At 41.6% G+C, this 12496-nt stretch overlaps 1 protein-coding gene across 1 annotated transcript in view; it reads right to left on the minus strand.

Annotated features, from left to right (window-relative positions):
- LOC138784192 (sodium-dependent neutral amino acid transporter B(0)AT3-like) overlaps positions 1-12496 on the minus strand; it is a 138162-nt gene that overhangs the window by 29088 nt on the left and 96578 nt on the right. The gene's annotated exons all lie outside the window — the stretch shown is intronic.

Consider the following 12496-nt stretch of genomic DNA (forward strand, 5'->3'; position numbering starts at 1 on the left):
GAGAGCAGTTTCGGTGGAGTGAAGGGGTCGGAAGCCGGACTGTAGAGGGTCAAGAAGAGAGTTATCAGAGAGATAGCGAGTAAGGCGAGAGTAGACAAGACGTTCCAGGAGCTTAGAGATGAAGGGGAGATTGGAGACAGGTCGATAGTTGGCTGCACAGGATGGATCTAAAGAAGGTTTTTTCAGTAGCGGGGTGATAACAGAGTGTTTGAATGAGGAGGGAAAGATACCAGAGGAGAGGGAGAGGTTGAATATTTTGGTGAGGTGAGTAGTGACAGCAGGAGAGAGGGACTGGAGGAGGTGGGAGGGAATGGGGTCACTAGGGCAGGTAGTAGGACGAGAGGAGGAGAGGAGCTTGGAGACTTTTTCCTCTGTCACTGGATCAAAAGCAGAGAGTGAAGAGAAGGTGGGAGAGGGAATGGGATCTATAGGGCTTTGGGGCTGGGAGGTGATGTCAGAACGGATGTTGTCGATTTTGGTTTTGAAGAAGGAGGCCAGGTCTTCAGCACAGAGGTCAGTGATAGGTGACTGAGCTTTGGGCTTGAGAAGAGAATTAAAGGTGTCGAAAAGGCGTTTTGGGTTTTTTGACAGTGAAGAGATGAGGGAGGTGAAATAATATTGTTTGGCGAGGTGAAGGGCAGAGTAATAAGATTTGAGGGTGAATTTGTAATGAATGAAATCTGCAGAGGTTCTCGATTTCCTCCACAGATGTTCAGCAGTCCTAGAGCACCGCCGAAGAAAGCGAGTTTCCGGGGTGTGCCAGGGCTGCCGGCATCTGTGGCGGGGTGTGCGGAGAGTAGGGGGGGCTACAGAGTCTAGGGTAGTTTTCAGGGTGTTGTGGTAGTGTTGTGTGGCTGTGTTTGGGCAGGTGAGGGATGAGATTGGGGACAGTGAGGACTGAAGAGAGTCTATGAGTTGGTGAGTGTCTATACCACGCAGATTTCTATATATGTGTGGGGTAGGAGTGTCAGGAGGGGGGCGATTGTTTGTAATTGTGAAAGAGAGAAGGTTGTGGTCTGATAACTCTGAGGGATCATTTGTGAAGTTGGAGATGGAAAAGTGGCGGAAGAAGATCAGGTCCAGGGAATTCCCTCCTTTGTGTGTAGGAGAATTTGTTAGCTGAGAGAGGCCGAAAGAGGAGGTTAGAGAGAGAAGCTGAGAGGCGTGAGAGGAAATAGGAGTATCGACAGGAATGTTGAAGTCACCCAGGATAAGTGTGGGAACTTCAGCAGATAAGAAATGAGGGAGCCAGGTGGCAAAGTGGTCGAGGAATTGTCGTGGAGAGCCAGGGGGACGATAGATGACAGCTACTCTAAGGGGGAGTGGGCGGAAGAGTCTGAGGGTGTGAACCTCAAAGGAGGGGAATGAGAGTGAGGGCTCAGGGGGAATGACCTGGAAGGTGCACTGTGGGGAGAGAAGAACACCAACTCCTCCACCGTGCCTACCCTCAGGTCTGGGGGTGTGAGAGAGAAGAAGACCACCATAGGATAGAGCAGCAGGGGAAGCAGTGTCAGATGGTTGTAGCCAGGTTTCAGTGAGAGCCAGAAGGGTGAAGGATTTAGCGATGAAAAGATCATGAATCTCCGTGAGTTTGTTGCACACGGAGCGAGAATTTAGGAGAGCGCAGGTAAAGGAAACTGGAGAAACAGAGGGAGCAGAAGACGGCCGATAGCGGTTCTTGGTGAAGCTAAGAGAGTTATTTGAGGGAAGTAAGAGAGGGTCACTAGCGAGGGAGAAAGGTGGGCCAGGATTAGGAGAGATGTCACCAGCAGCCAGAAGCAGAAGGATAGAGAGAGACAGCAGGTGGTTACAGAGGAGGTTAAAAGACTTGTGAGAGCGACTTCTGTGCTGCACAGTGGAAGCAGTTATAGGGAGGTGAGTGAAGGTATACAGAGTATGGGAGCAATACATGGGGGAGGGGAGGCATATCCTGAGGGCTGCAGACTGTTAGTACATGCTGGGAGTTGTAGTGACTGCAGCTGTTGTAGTTGGGTCCTAAGTGCATTATACACTGGATGCTTTGTGGCATATAAGAATACATAAATCTGTGGGGGCTCAGTGTAGGGAAGTGACCCCAGAACATCACTAATAGGGAATAGAACAAAAACATCTACCCCTATCCCAGTAGTGTAATTTGGTGGGGGCAGAGGGGGGGGGGCAGCTCCCAGGCCCACACAGGCAGGGGGCCCACTGAGGATTTGGCAATTAATGCTGTCTGCAAAAAATATTGCTTTTTCAGACAGACTTGTCTGCAAATGTCTATTGGCTGTAGGTGGCCCCACACGGCTACTGAATGTTGTGTCTGACCATTTAGCTGTATGCTCTTGTATGCGAGGAGAACATACAGTTGAATGCAGCAGGATGATTGACAAGGCGAGGAGAGCATTGGCTTTCTACCCTGCCAATTACTGTTGTGGCCACAAGAGGCCGTTCCCTCCCTTAGAGCTGTGGAACATGAGTAATGTCACTCGTGAGCTCAGAGAGCAGGGAGAAAGTTGACATGAGAAGACTACAGTACTGCAACTGCACAGCAGGTAAGTATGTTTTTTTTCCCCTCAGTTATAGAGGAGGAGACCTATGTGGGTGGGTGGGGCTAACTCCTGGGAAGGATGTTATCTATGAGGGTTGGGGTATGTGATGTGCTGGCTAACTGAAAAGGGGGTACTTAATTTGGAGGTACAGTCTACTCACAGTGGTGGTGGGCAGGGTCTCTAACCACCAGGGTTACCAGAGAGATTACTGATGGGGAAGGGGGTGGCTGCATGGGGAATATATACCGGGGGTATTACCTACATGAGATGGTGCTGGGGGGGGGGGGTGCCATCATGGAGGATACTACCTTTTTAAGTGTGGGGGGGGGGGGGGGGAATTGGCTGCACAGAGAGGTCTAAATACTAGATAGATACACAGAGGGGAGTCTAACTTTTATATGAGGGCGCAGAGGGGCCTAACTACTACTACATGGAAGCAGAGGGAAATTGGAAGTTATTACTATATTGGGGCACAGAAGGCCTAACTACCATACGGATACAAAGAGAAACTAAATTTCAACATGAAGGTACAGAGGGGCCTGACTACTATATGGGGGTGCACAGGGAGGGTCTATCTTCTATATGGAGGAACAAGGAGGGGTAATCTATTATGTTAGGGTATAGATGGTGGCCTTTTTACTATATGAGAGCACAGAGAGACCCTGAAAACTATATGAAGGGTAAAATTGGGTCTAAATACTACATGGAGGCATTAATTGGCAGCTCTCATATACCCTGTACACCATGATTATCAGGGCTGATTTCTCCTACATTTTAATGTATTGGTATGTATTGTTTCTATGGATTAATAAAGTAATTATTTCATTTAATTATGTTGCAGTAGTCTGGCTTTTGCATATAGGTTATTTAATAAAGTTGCCTTGAACTGCATGGGACTATTTATTATTACCCAGCATTTGTACTATACATTTACTCTACTGGTACTGCGGGAAAACCCTTTGGATGTTGCTAATTTGGCCATTGACCATCAGCTATGGTGTAGTCCTCATGCTGCCCAATAGATATTAGACAGATAGATATGAGATAAAGAGATAGAAGAATGGATGGACGAATGGCTAATTAGAAAACAAAAACAGCGCCATAGCTTCCTCTATGTTGTTTGTGGTATTACAACTTGGTTCTATTCTCTTTTAGTGGAACTGAGTTGCACTACTACATCTAAGCTTTGAAGGATAGTGGTGCTGTTTCTGGAAAAAATCAGCTATGTTTTTGCAAAGCTTGATAGCCCCTTTAATTTTTACATGGTTATATATGTGAAATGTAGAAAGTATTTTCCACTGTTCTCAGTCCCTGTTCACTATGAATAATGTAGTAGAAAATGCCCTTTATTATTCGGAAAGCATTGTCATCTACTGAGGTTCCCTATGGGTAACATAATTGGTTGGGGGCCCACTGAGACTCACTCACCCCCCCTAGGCTGAACCCCTAGCTACGCCCCTGCCCTATCCCCTATTAGTGCTGTTCTGGGGTCACTTCCCTGCACTGAGCCCCCACAGATCTATGTATTCTTATATGCCACAAAGCATCCAGTGTATAATGCACCTAGGACCCAACTACAACAGCTGCAGGTACTACAACTCCGAGCATGTACTGACAGCCTCTGATAACTGTCGCTGTAGAAAGATGTATTGCTGGACCTTCACGGCTGATGGTTATCATCCACAGATTGCAGCCACCAGGAGCCTCTGCACACAATGTTTTATTAAATCCACTCAGAAACTACAACTCCCAGCATACCCTGAGAGCTGTATAAATGTAGGGTATTCTAAGTGTTTTAGTTTTACTGAAAATGTAATTCACAAGGGATTTGTCACAGATACAGATGAATCCAGGAATCACAGGTTCTATATTGGTGGGCCCCAAGGATCATTTCCTCCGGTGGGCCCCAGGTGCCCCTGTCCGACACTGGACAGAAGCGGTCCCCGAACTAAGACCTCTCGGCCTCCTTCCTTCCTCCATCACGTCTGTTTGATAAGAAGAGCGGGTATCAAGCAGAGCAGCACCCCAGTACCCAGCACCCAGTACTACTGAGCCTCGCTGCACTGACAGCTGCTCAGTAGTACTGGGTGCTGGGGTACCAGCCTGCCAGCTTTGCCAGGGTATATATCATGCATGTAACCTGCCAGTGCCGAGGGGGGGCGGGGGCGCCTCAGCATGCAAAGCGCCTAGGGCAGCATGAACTCTAAATACAGGCCTGCCCATACACACAAACCTCACACCTTGGGTTATTTTTCCCTTTTTCTGTGGGTGGATGGTACCAATAGTCAGAGTGGGTCAATTGCCACTCAGGACTACCATGACAAGAGCCCAAGGGACCCATCACAACCCGGCAGGTCACCGACCATTTTGGAGATTACAGCCAGCCACAACACAAAGCAGGTACCAACATCACATCTGTGTGCTGGACAAGCACTGGCATCACGACAATACCATCTCTGGCTGAGCTGTCAGGCATATACCATCCAGTGCCACAAACAAGGGCCCCTCCTAGCTTGAACCCTCTCCCTTGCCCTTCACCACACCCGGATCAGATCTGAGGTGCTGACAGTGTAGTGTAGGTGGCTTGCCCCTTGTAAGCATGGCACCTGTAGTAAATGCGTCCGTCCAGTGGATTCTATAAATCTCCCACTGTAATCAAGAGTCAAAGAGGAGTAGTGGCTTAGCGTTTGTGCTGCACTTTGGCACGCCTCACCACTACTTCCTCCTCCCTCTTTATGATGCATAAAGGATCCGTAGATGTGTGTATGGGGCCATATGATCTGCATGTGTGAAATGTTGTGTGAAATGGGCCATAATGTCACATGGTTTACCTGGATATAACAATTTTAAGGATCCAATGGGCACCACATGATGAAATAATATGCAAGTTGGGGTCTATTATACAAGAAGAAACTTTCTAGAGCAACATAAAATGTTTATTAATACAAATCTAATTCCTAGGTCAAAAAGGGGGACATGTAAGGGGCAAATAGGGAGACAGAGGGACGTGGGTCAAAAGTCGTCCAGCAGTAAATTTGCACCATAAAGAGGGAACAAGAAGTAGTAGTGAGGTGTACGAAAGTGCGGCACAAACACCAAACCACTACTCCTCTTTAATTCTTTAGTAATAGGCACAAGATTGTTTAGAATCTACTGAAAGGATGCAGATAACATGCTCACAAGGGGCCAACCACCTGCACTACAATGTCAGCAACTCTGGTCCGGTTCGGGTGCTGACAGATTCCCTTGTCAGAAGGCAGAAAATGGTGGAGACATGCTGGCTCCTTAAGACAGGGAGTCTCCCACACTTGATTTATCATAATTTATGCCTGCTAACAGGTGTAAATCATGGTAAAAACCTATGCTTGCGATGCAGAGATGCGTGCCTCTAAGTAAACTAAGCCTGGGCCACGGAGGCAGGGATTTATGTACAACCTGAATAAAAGTCAATATTATTACAAGCTCTGCTAAGGCAACATTATCTAAATTTTTGATCAAATGCTGCCATCTAGTGGAAAAGGCCTATATTGTCCCACTACCCCTCTAGAGGTCACTGTAAAAAAGAGCAAAGAGCCAATTGTGATAATAAGGCCCATAGAAGTGCAATCTAACCGAGAATTCACATAGGAAAGAAGGATAAGAGACAACCTACCTGATTAGAAAGGAATTGTGAAATTAAATACACATATAAGGACTTTAGAAAGCAAAGAGCATTACACTACAAGCTCTCTGAAGGCAACATAATCTCAACTTCTGATCAAACACTGCCATCTAGTGGTCCTTATAGAACATAAAACGCATAGGCAACATAATCTCAATTTCTGATAAAATACTGCCATCTAGTGGAAATATCATTAAGTCCATATCATTACAAGTTCTGCCAAGGCAACATAATATTCATTTCTAATCATGTACTGCCATCTAGTGAATAGAAACTATGATGTATCATAATAAAGTAGGTTGGCTCTTTTCCTTCTCTCATATGTGAATTCTCTGTCTGATAAAAATCTATAAGGTCCTTCTCATCACAGTTGAGTCTTGTCAAATCATTTTTCCTTATTGGAATACAGAATAGTTGTTTCCTCCAACTTTTTTTTGCCTGGGCATCCTCTGGTACTGCTTTTTAGATTTGTGTTTGTTTATTTACATAAATAACTTCCCGGTCACAGGGGTCAGCAACCTGCAGGTGGGTGTGGTTACAGGTGGATGGGCTTTCAGGTGGACATGGCTTAAATGAGTTTGGATTCTGTTGGATGTTTACCTCAGCAATAAATAGAATGGTGACTGATATAGTTTGCACAACTACAGTCGTTGTTTTTACATAGTGTAAACATAGCCCTATAGTGTATTAGGACCATATAGTCTTTGTCCACTAGATGGCAGTATTTTATTAGAAATGTAGACTATGTTGCCCTAAAAGAGCTTGTAGTGTAATGCACTTTGTTTTCTAAAGTCCTTATATATTTAATTTTACAATTTCTTTATACTAAGGTAGGTTGGCTTCCTCCCCTATGTGAATTTTCTGTCTGGTTGATATTATAAGGGCCTTTTTTATGTTTTTGATCATAGGTGGGGTTTAATAGAAACATAGAAGACTGCCAGCGGAAAAAGACTACCTGGTCCAATTAGTCAGCCCTAGTATTTCCTTTCTTATTATGTTAGAAAATATATATGTTTATCCCAGGCAGGTTTACATTCATATATTTTATTACAGCCTTTATACTGGTATCAGGACAATAAAGTCTTTTTCCACTAGATGGCAGTGTTTGATCAGAAATTGAGAATACGTTCCTATGACTTCTATACTGTATTTGAACCATATAGTCTTTGTCCACTAGATGGCAGTATTTTAACAGAAATCTAGATTATGTTGCTCTAAAATAGCTTTCTATCTGATTGAAATTATAAGGGCTTTTTATGTTTTTAATCATCGGTGGGGTTTAACAGAAACATAGAAGATATCAGAAAAAGACCACTTGGTCCATCTAGTCTGCCCTTTTAGTATTTCCTTTCTTATTATCTTAGAATAGATATATGTTTGTCACAGGCGAGTTTAAATTCTGATACTGTAGATTTATTTATTATATCTGCTGAAAGTTTGTTCCATGCAAATTTCATACTGGGCAATATAGTCTTTTTCCACTAGATGGCAGTATTTTATCAGAAATTGAGATTATGTTGCCTATGCGTTTTATGTTTTATAAGGACCACTAGATGGCAGTGTTTGATCTGAAATTGAGATTATGTTGCCTATGAGTTTTATAGTTTATCAGGACCATATAGTCTGTGTCCACTAGATGGCAGTGTTTGATCAGAAGTTGAGATTATGTTGCCTTTACAGAGCTTGTAGTGTTATGCACTTTGCTTTCTAAAGTCCTTATATATTTATTTAATAGATAGATGTTTATCCCAGGCATGTTTAATTTCTGATTCTGTAGATTTACTTATCATATCTGCTGAAAGTTTGTTCTATGCATATTTCTTACTGAGGCCTATACACTGATATCAGGACAATATAGTTTTTATCCACTAGATGACAGTATTTGATTAGAAATTGAGATTATTTTGCTCATGACTTTTATAATGCATTAGGACCATATTGTCTTTGTCCACAAGATGGCAGAAATCTAGATTATGCCCTAAAAGAGAATGTAGTGCAATGCACTTTGTCCCTAGATATTCATTTAATTTTACAGTTCTTTTACAATTAACCCCTAGTTACCCCTAGTCACCAGACGACCCTGGACGTACCATTACGTCCTGAGCTATGAAGCGCGCTTCGGAGCTTTAAGCTTTAAGTGTAAGTGACAGGGGGAGTCCCCTGTCACTCATCAATTGGGTTCCCCGCAGTGTGACTGCGGGGGTCCCGATCGGTAAAACGGTCCGCCGGAGGTCTCTCACCTGCCTCCGTGCGGTCCGATCGGCGCTCTGGTCACTTAGCCTGCACAGGCAGGCTCAATGAGCAGAGCGCCGATAACACTGATCAATGCTATGCCTATGGCATAGCAGTGATCAGTGTAAAAATCAAAGTTATTTATGTACAGGTCCCCCAAAAGGACTTAAAATGTTAAAAAAAAAAAGTTAAAAATCACTTACACACTACCCCAAAACCCCTCCCCCAATAAAAGTCTAAATCACCCCCCTTTCCCATTATATAAATAAAACATATAAAAATAAATAGATAAATAAACATAAAATATACCGTAGCGTGCGTAATTGTCTGATCTATTAAAATATAACAAGCGTCATTGCGAACGGTGAACGGTGTAGACGAAAAGAGGGAAAAAAGTGTGCGGATTACCGATTTTATGTTACATTATATTTAAAAAAAAATTAATAAAAAGTGATCAAAACGTCCGATGTTCACAAATATGGTATTAATAAAAACTAGAGATGATGGCGGAAAAAATTACGCCCCACACAGCCCCGTAGGTTAAAAAATAAAACTGTTATAAGCGTCACAATAGTCCCATTTTATTAATATTTAATTGCCAAAAAAAGGATTTCATTAAAAAAAAATATATAACATTAGAGAATCTGTGTAAACCTGCATATGGCTGTGTTCGGGCTGACCTATAGAATAATAGTATCATGTCGCTGTTACCATATAGTGCATTACGTAGACACAGGAACCCCCCAAACGTTACCATATTGCATTCTTTTTTACGATTTCACCTATTTATATCTTCATAAATAATATATTTGGGATTCCGTCATACATGTTATGGTAAAATGAAAGACGCCATTACAAAGTACAACTATTCCTGTAAAAGACAAGCTTTTACATGGCCTTGAAGATAGAAAACTGAAAGTGCTAGAGCTCTTAGAAGGGGAGGAGGGAAAAATGAAAGTGCAAAGATCAAAATTTGCGTGGCCCACTGGGTCAGTTTGGGCCTGGTCCTTAAGGGGTTAATTAGGTTGGCTCTGTTCCTCTTCCCCTATGTGAATTTTCTGCCTGATTTAAAAAATTTTTTTTTTGTTTTGAATTATAAGTGAGGTTTGATAGAAACATAGAAGATTGTCGGCAGAAGAAACCCACCTGGTCCATCTATTTTGATCTTTTAGTATTTCCTTTCTTAGAATAGATATATATTTATCCCAGGCAGGTTTAAATTTAGTTACTATAGATTTATCAACCATATCTGCTGGAAGTTTGTTCAATTTCTTACTAAGGCCTCTATACTGGTATAAGGACAATATAGTCTCTTTCCACTAGATGGCAGTGTTTGATCAGAAATTGAGATTATGTTGTCTTTAGAGAGCTTGTAGTGTTATGCACTTTGCTTTCTTAAGTCCTTATATATTTATTTAATTTTACAATTTCTTTATAATAAGGTAGGTTAACTCTTTTCCTCCTCCCCTATGTAAATTTTCTGTCTGATTGAAATTATAAGGGCCTTTTTATGTTTTTAATCATCGGCGGGGTTTAACAAAAACAGTAGACATCAGAAAAAGACCACTTGGTCCATCTAGTCTGCCCTTTTAGTATTTCCTTTCTTATTATCTTAGAATAGATATATGTTTGTCACAGGCGTGTTTAAATTCTGATACTGTAGATTTATTTATCATATCTGCTGAAAGTTAGTTCCATGCACATTTTATACTGAGGCCTCTATACTGGTATCAGGACAATATACTTCTTGTCCACTAGATGGGAGTATTTGATCAGAAATTGGGATTATGTTGCCCTAAAAGAGCTTGTAGTGTAATGCTCTTTGCTTTCTAAAATTTTTATATATTTAATTTTACAACTTCTTTATAATAAGGTAGGTTTGCTGTTTTCCTCCTCCCATTGTGATTTTTCAGTCCGTTAAACATAGGATCGGTTTAATAGAAAGATAGAAGACAGTCTGCAGAAAGAGGCACTTTGCTTTCTAAAGTCCATATATATTTATTTAATAGATAGATAAATAAATAGATAGATGTTTATTCCAGGCGTGTTTAAATTCTGATACTGTAGATTTACTTATCATATCTGTTGAAAGTTTGTTCCATGCATATTTCTTACTGAGGTCTATGCACTATCAGGATAATATAGTTTTTGTCCACTAGATGGCAGTATTTGATTAGAAATTGAGATTATTTTGCTCATGACTTTTATACTGCATTAAGACCATATTGTCTTTGTCCACAAGATGGCAGTATTTGATCAGATATCTAGATTATGTTGCCCTAAAAGAGAATGTAGTGCAATGGACTTTGTCCCTAGATATTCATTTAATTTTACAGTTCTTTTACAATTAACCCCTAGGCGACCTAGGACGTACCGGTACATCCTGGAAGTCTGTCACCAGACGACCCTCGACGTACCGGTACGTCCTGAGCTATGAAGTGCGCTCCGGAGCAGAGCACCTCACCGTTAATGACACGCTGCAGCGATCGAGCTGCAGCATGACATTAACCCCTTAAACACCGCCACCGCGGTGTGGCCGCAGCTTTAAGTGTAAGTGACAGGGGGGGTCCCCTGTCACTTATCTATCGGGTTCCTCGCAGTGTGACTGCGGGGGTCCCGATCGGTAAAATGGTCCGCCGGAGGTCTCTCACCTGCCTCCGTGCGGTCCGATCGGCGCTCTGGTCACTTAGCCTGCACAGGCAGGCTCAATGAGCAGAGCGCCGATAACACTAATCAATTCTATACCTATGGCATAGCAGTGATCAGTGTAAAAATCAAAGTTATTTATGTACAGGTCCCCCAAAAGGACTTAAAATGTTTAAAAAAAAAGTTAAAAATCACTAACACACTACCCCAAAATCCCTCCCCCAATAAAAGTCTAAATCACCCCCCTTTCCCATTATATAAATAAAACATATAAAAATAAATAGATAAATAAACATAAAATATACCGTAGCGTGCGTAATTGTCTGATCTATTAAAATATAACAAGCGTCATTGCGAACGGTGAACGGCGTAGACGAAAAGAGGGAAAAAAGTGTGCGGATTACCGATTTTATGTTACATTATATATTAAAATTTTTTTATAAAAAGTGATCAAAACGTCTGATCTTCACAAATATGGTATTAATAAAAACTAGAGATGATGGTGGAAAAAATGACACCCCATACAGCCCCGTAGGTTAAAAAATAAAACTGTTATAAGCGTCACAATAGGCCCATTTTATTAATATTTAATTGCCTAAAAAAAGGATTTCATTAAAAAAAAAATATATATATAACATTAGACAATCTGTGTAAACCTGCATGTGGTTGTGTTCGGACTGACCTATAGAGTAATAGTGTCATGTCGCTTTTACCATATAGTGCATTACGTAGACACAATAACCCCCCAAACGTTACCATATTGCATTCTTTTTTACGAATTCACCTATTTATATCTTCATAAATAATATATTTGGGATTCCGTCATACATGTTATGGTAAAATGAAAGACGCCATTACAAAGTACAACTATTCCTGTAAAAGACAAGCCCTTACATGGCCTTGAAGATAGAAAACTGAAAGTGCTAGAGCTCTTAGAAGGGGAGGAGGGAAAAAACGAAAGTGCAAAGATCAAAATTTGCGCGGTCCACTGGGTCATTTTGGGCCTGGTCCTTAAGGGGTTAAGTAGGTTGGCTCTGTTCCTCTTCCCCTATGTGAATTTTCTGCCTGATTTAAATTTTTTTTGTTTTGTTTTGAATTATAAGTGAGGTTTGATAGAAACATAGAAGATTGTCGGCAGAAGAAACCCACCTGGTCCATCTATTTTGATATTTTAGTATTTCCTTTCTTAGAATAGATATATATTTATCCCAGGCAGGTTTAAATTTAGTTACTATAGATTTCTTAACCATATCTGCTGGAAGTTTGTTCAATTTCTTACTAAGGCCTCTATACTGGCATCAGGACAATATAGTCTTTTTCCACTAGATGGCAGTGTTTGATCAGAAATTGAGATTATGTTGCTTATGTGTTTTATGTTTTAAAAAGACCACTAGATGGCAGTGTTTGATCAGAAATTGAGATTATG

The sequence above is a fragment of the Dendropsophus ebraccatus genome, chromosome 2 (assembly GCF_027789765.1).
Source record: "Dendropsophus ebraccatus isolate aDenEbr1 chromosome 2, aDenEbr1.pat, whole genome shotgun sequence".
NCBI classification, from domain to species: domain Eukaryota; kingdom Metazoa; phylum Chordata; class Amphibia; order Anura; family Hylidae; genus Dendropsophus; species Dendropsophus ebraccatus.